General features: G+C 55.3%; 1 non-coding gene across 1 annotated transcript; it reads right to left on the minus strand.

The window, feature by feature from the left end:
* Window positions 1-6,163: 6,163 nt before the first annotated feature.
* On the minus strand, window positions 6,164-6,237 carry trnan-guu (transfer RNA asparagine (anticodon GUU)). Its single transcript has one exon. It is a non-coding gene; the product is annotated as a tRNA-Asn (tRNA).
* Window positions 6,238-6,489: the final 252 nt, after the last annotated feature.

The raw sequence follows: 6,489 nt of genomic DNA on the forward strand, positions 1-6,489 counted from the left end.
CCGGACAGCAGCAGCAGGAAAGGTAAGAGATAGGGGGAGGGAGAGAACGGGGGCGGGGGGGGGGGGAAAGAGAGAGGTGGGGGGTGGAGAGAGGCCTTTCGGGTGTAGTTAGGTGCGGGGACTGGGAGTGAGGAGGCCATTCAGCCTGGGTTAGGGGCCGGGGTAGCGGGACCGGCTTTAATAATTGGATTTAAGTTGATGCAATGTGTTTTAATGTGTTGAGAGCTGGCTGTATGTTTTGCAGCCTCAGCTCGCATTGTATCCCTGGTTACCATGGCAGCCCGATCTTTTTGGCGCAGATCAAGGCTCCACCCCCAAAACTAAAGGACCGGTTAGTCCACGCCAAAATGAAGAAATCCAACAGGGAAACTTAGAACATTTTTTGGGGGCGTACTTGGGCCCCAAAAAAATGGACGTAACTCTTCAAGTACGCCACAAAAAAACTTTGGGGAAAGTTGAGCCCTATGATTCCATGCAACATCATGGACTGTTTTCAGATAATATAATATTACCATTTCAAATAAACTTCTATAGATTTTAAAAGTATGAACTATGTCAAATTAACTATAGAATGAAGCACAGTTAAAATGGAGGAAGGTGCATTAATTTCCACAGACTCCAAATTACATTGAACTTGAGTACTGGCACCCCAAGATTTATTCGAGCAGAATTGTTTTTTGTACTACTGTGAATTTTGTGTTATTAAGATGAGGAAGGGGAAGATAGATTACGAATGTAAACTTGCGCAAAACATAAAAACAGATAGTAAAAGCTTTTACCGATATATAAAACGGAAAAGAGTGACTAAAATAAATGCTGGTCCCTTAGAAGATGAGAAAGGGGATTTAATAATGGGAAATGTGGAAATGGCTGAAACCTTAAGCAATTATTTTGCTTTGGTCTTCACAGTGGAAGACACAAAAACCATGCCAAAAATTGCTGGTCATGGGAATGTGGGAAGGGAGGACCTTGAGACAATCACTATCACTAGGGAGGTAGTGCTGGACAGGCAAATGGGACTCAAGGTAGACAAGTCCCCTGGTCCTGATGAAATGCATCCCAGGGTATTAAAAGAGATGGCGGAAGTTATAGCAGATGCATTCGTTATAATCTACCAAAATTCTCTGGACTCTGGGGAGGTGCCATCGGATTGGAAAGCAGCTAATGTAACGCCTCTGTTTAAAAAAGAGGGCAGACAAAAGGCAGGTAACTATAGGCCGGTTACTTTAACATCTGTAGTGGGGAAAATGCTTGAAGCTATCATTAAGGAAGAAATAGCAGGACATCTAGATAGGAATAGTGCAATCAAGCAGACACAACATGGATTCATGAAGGGGAAATCATGTGCAACTAATTTACTGGAATTCTTTGAGGATATAACGAGCATGGTGGATAGAGGAGTACCGATGGATGTGGTGTATTTAGATTTCCAAAAGGCATTCGATAAGGTGCCACACAAAAGGTTACTGCAGAAGATAAAGTTATGCGGAGTCAGAGGAAATGTATTAGCATGGATCGAGAATTGGCTGGCTAACAGAAAGCAGAGAATCAGGATAAATGGGTTGGAAATCGGTGGTTAGTGGTGTGCCACAGGGATCGGTGCTGGGACCACAACTGTTTACAATATACATAGATGAACTGGAAGAGGGGACAGAGTGTAGTGTAACAAAATTTGTAGATGACACAAAGATTAGTGGGAAAGCGGGTTGTGTAGAGGACACAGAGAGGCTGCAAAGAGATTTAGATAGGTTAAGCGAATGGGCTAAGGTTTGGCAGATGGAATACAATGTCGGAAAATGTGAGGTCATCCACCTTGGGGAAAAAAACAGTAAAAGGGAATATTATTTGAATGGGGAGAAATTACAACATGCTGCAGTGCAGAGGGACCTGGGGGTCCTTGTGCATGAAACTCTTTTAGAGTTTATCTGTAAAACATAAAACATTAAAACCATGCCACCCGCCTGGGTGACACAGCAGACATTTTCAAGGCCCCCTTTTTTTTTTTCCTTTTTTTGTGGTTTTTTTTGGGGCGCTAAAATCAAATTTTTCCAGTGCCCCCTATAAAAGGGGAGGGGGACACTAAAAGCACCGGCAATGAAAACAAATTAAACTTTAAAACGTAAAATCAAATTAAAATTTGGTTGCCGGGCGTGATGATGCACTCCAGTCCCTCCGGTGCCCACCTCTCGCGAAGGCCGCGAGCGTACCAGTGGACACCGCGTGCTCCATCTCCAAGGACACCCTGGACCGGATGTAAGAGCGGAAGAGAGGCAGGCAGTCAGGTTGAACGACCCCCTCGACCGCCCGCTGCCTGGACCGGCTGATGGCACCCTTGGCCGTGCCCAGGAGCAGTCCTACGAGGAGGCCTTCGGACCTACCCGCTCCCCTCCGCACAAGGTGCCCAAAGATCAGGAGAGTGGGACTGAAGTGCAGCCAGAATTTCAGGAGCAGCCCCTTCAAATAATGGAACAGGGGCTGCAACCTCGTGCACTCGATAAAAACATGGAACACGGACTCCTCCAGACCGCAGAAATTGCAGGCGGCCTGGGAGTCCATGAATCGGCTTAAAAATTTATTGCACGGCACTGCTCCGTGCACCACCCTCCAGGCCAAGTCCCCGACGAATAGTGGGAGGACCCCTGCGTAGAGTGCCCTCCATCGGGGACCCCCGCCTCCTCCGGACGGCAAGATGGTACGCCATGGCGTGTCCGGACGGCCGGCGAGGATGGCAAAGTTGAGGGTGTGCAGGAGCAGCCCGTACAGGAAACCCCTCCGCGCGGAACTGAAAGGCACGGAGGGGATTTCTCCGAGGCGGCTCAAGTTGTGAGGCGCCGGCCCCCGAGGGAGGTTCCGGGGTTTGGCGCCGATGAGGAATTCCGTCCGGACGGGGGTCAGTTCGGACGGGATCTCCCCACGTGCTTGAGCCTCCTCGATGCACCTAACGGAGTCAGGGCCCAGAGCTGTTTTTAGCGACTCGATGGCATCGGCCGCGTGGCGGACGTTGGCAGAATTTAGGCGCCGCGCCAGCGTGTCTGGCGCCATCCATCCCGCTCCTCCGCCATCGAGCAGGTCCGTGACCCTGGTCACCTCACCAGCCACAGCCCTCTCTTCCGACCGCCACATAAAACCTCGGCCGTGGAGGTACGGATTCCCGAGCAGCGGTTCCTGCAGGACGGCCGCCACTCCAGCCGGCGGAGAGCTGCGCTTGGTGGAGACTTTGTTCCAGACCCTGATGAGTTCCCTGTAAAAGACAGGCAGCTCCCGGAGGGCGGTCCTGGCACCCCCCAAGTTCACAAACAGGAGCTGCGTGTCATAATTGAGGTCGCGCTGCAGGCGGAAGAAATACCTCGCCAGAGCGCACCACCTAGGAGGGGGCTCGACGTAAAGGTATCTCTGCAGGGTCTGAAGACGGAAAGTCGCGAGCTGGGCGCTGACGCACATCAACGACTGACCGCCCTCCTCAAGCGGGAGACTCAAGACCGCGGCAGAGACCCAGTGCTTCCTGTTGTTCCAGAAGAAGTCCACCAGCTTCTTCTGTATCTTGGCGACAAACGCAGGGGGAGGGGTCAAAGTGACCAGCCGGTACCACAGCATTGCGGCCACCAGCTGGTTTATGACTAGCGCTCGACCCCTGTAGGACAGCACTCGGAGCAGTCCTGTCCAGCGTCCTAGGCGAGCGGCGACCTTGGCCTCCAGCTCCTGCCAGTTCGCCGGCCAGGCTCCCTCGTCGGGGCTAAGGTAGACTCCCAGATAGAGGAGATGGGTCGTGCTCCAGGCAAAAGGCATGAGCTCCTCCGGCAGGGAGTCCACCCGCCACTGACCCACCAGGAGTCCGGAACATTTCTCCCAGTTGATCCTGGCGGAGGACGCGGCCGAGTAAATCTCCTGGCACTCACGCATCCTCCGCAGGTCAGCGGGATCCTCTACCGCGAGGAGCACGTCATCGGCGTAAGCCGAGAGGACGACCTCCACGCCCGGCCCTTGCAGAGCCAGTCCCGTCAACCTCGTCCGCAAGAGGCGCAGGAAAGGCTCCACGCAAACGGCGTATAACTGGCCGGACATGGGGCATCCCTGGCGCACCCCTCTCCTAAAGCGAAGGGGCGCCGTCAAGGACCCGTTAACCTTAATCAGACACTCTGCGGCGGCGTACAAAAGTCGGATCCGGGCGACGAAATGCGTCCCGAACCCGAAAGCGCGCAGAGTTCCGAGCAGATAGTCGTGATCCACCCTGTCGAACGCCTTCTCTTGGTCGAGGGATAGGAAGGCGACCGACAGACCAGCCTCCTGGGAACAATGGATGAGGTCCCGGACCAGATGGATGTTATCGTGGATTGTCCGGCCCGGGACCGTGTAGGACTGGTCGGGGTGGATCATGTGGTCCAGCACGGCACCAAGGCGAGCAGACATCGCCCTGGCGAAGATTTTGTAGTCCGTGCTGAGGAGGGAGACCGGGCGCCAGTTCTTAAGGAGGCGGAGATCGCCCTTCTTAGGCAGCAGGACGATGACTGCCCTGCGCCAAGAGAGGGGCATCTCCCCGGTCGCCAGACTTTCCCCCAGGACCCGCGCGTAGTCGCTCCCCAGGACGTCCCAGAACGCCCTGTGGAACTCCACGGTCAGCCCGTCCAGCCCCAGGGATTTTCCCCTCGAGAGCCGGGCGAGGGCACCGGTCAGCTCCGCCAGGCTTAGCGGAGCTTCCAGATTTTCGGCGCCCTCCGGGCTGACCTTCGGCAGGTCCTCCCACAAAACTCTACGCGCTTCCTCGCTGGACGGATCCGGAGAGAACAGAGCCCCGTAATATTCACGGGCCCTGTTGTTGACGCCCTCCGGATCCGAGACGAGAGAGCCGTCGTCGGCCAGCAGCGTCAAGAGCTGCTTACGGACACTCTGCCTTTTTTCCAGCGAGTAGAAGAAGGGGGAGCCGCGGTCCAGATCCCGCAGGAACCGGATCCGCGACCTCACGAACGCGCCTCGGGACCCGACGAGCTGCAGGTCCTTCAGCGCGGCCTTCTTCGCTTCGTACACCGTCCGCAGGGCCGGGTCCTGGACGACTTGACCGAGACGGGCTTCCAGGTCGAGCACCTCTTTTTCTAGGCGCCCGACTCTGGCCGCCCGCCTCTTGGTCGACCCCCTCGCGTACTCTTGACAGAAGACGCGGACGTGAGCCTTGCCCACGTCCCACCATAGCCTCAAGGAGGGGAAGCCCCCCTGCTTCCTTCTCCAGTCGGACCAGAATCGACGGAACGAGTCCTGGAACCGCACGTCCTCCAGCAGCCGGTTGTTAAAGTGCCAGTACGCGGACCCCGTCCTCGCGCGGAGCGAAGCGAGCTCCGCCCACACCAGGTGGTGGTCCGAACACGGCACCGGCCGCATGGAGGCCGCCGGGACGCAGGAAACGTACGCCCGAGACACGTAAAGGCGGTCGACTCTAGACCATCCAACTCCAGGCCTCACCCAAGTAAAGGCGCTGGAGTCGGGGTGGAGATTTCGCCAGACGTCCACCAAGTCAAAGGACCCGACCAGGTCCCTCAACTTCTCCATCGCCGTCATGCACTGCGGGGCACCGGAGCGGTCCCTCGCCTCGAGGGTGCAGTTAAAATCCCCCCCGAGGACAATGCAGTCGCCGACGTCGACGGAGCCAAGAAGAGCGGACACCTCTTCAAAGAAGCGCGTTTGCTGCGGGCCGGGCTGAGGGGCGTACACGTTCACGAGATGGAGCGGCACGTCCCCCAGGCGAACCGTTACGTGCAGCAAGCGGCCTGGCACGGGCTCCTCGACCCCCAAGATCTCCGGCTGAAAATGCGGGCCCAGCAAGATGGCCACCCCACTAGAAATGGCGGTGAGGTGGCTCATGCGGACCTCTCCTTGCCATTCCAGGAGCCACGTGGCTTCGTCTCCCGGAACGGTGTGGGTTTCTTGCAGGAAGCACACCGCATATTTCCCCTCCCGCAGGAGCGAAAAATTGTCAAATCTACGGCGTGCCCCTCTGCCGCCGTTGATGTTGAGGCTGGCTATGGTTATCTTCATGGCAAAAGCATAGTGCAACCTCTACCTTAACCTATTGTGGGGGAGGGAGCGGAGTCTTTTGTTGAACTCCGCTCCCTCCGCAGCCCAGCGAGGAGTCCCTCGAGCTCGCACAGCTCCCAAAGTTTTAAGGAAAATAATTCGTCCAACTTGGGGTTTGAACTCACAACCCTGAGATTAACAGTCTCATACTCTACCGACTGAGCTAGTCAGGACTGCTAAAATCACAATTAATGACAGAAGGATAGTTTGCAGGTGCAGCAGGTAATCAGGAAAGTGAATGGAATGTTGGCCTTCATTGCGAGAGGGATGGAGTACAAAAGCAGGGAGGTCCTGCTGCAACTGTACAGGGTATTGGTGAGGCCGCACCTGGAGTACTGCGTGCAGTTTTGGTCACCTTACTTAAGGAAGGATATACTAGCTTTGGAAGGGGTACAGAGACGATTCACTAGGCTGATTCTGGAGATG

The sequence above is a fragment of the Pristiophorus japonicus genome, chromosome 20, assembly GCF_044704955.1.
Source record: "Pristiophorus japonicus isolate sPriJap1 chromosome 20, sPriJap1.hap1, whole genome shotgun sequence".
In the NCBI taxonomy this organism is placed as follows: Eukaryota; Metazoa; Chordata; class Chondrichthyes; family Pristiophoridae; genus Pristiophorus; species Pristiophorus japonicus.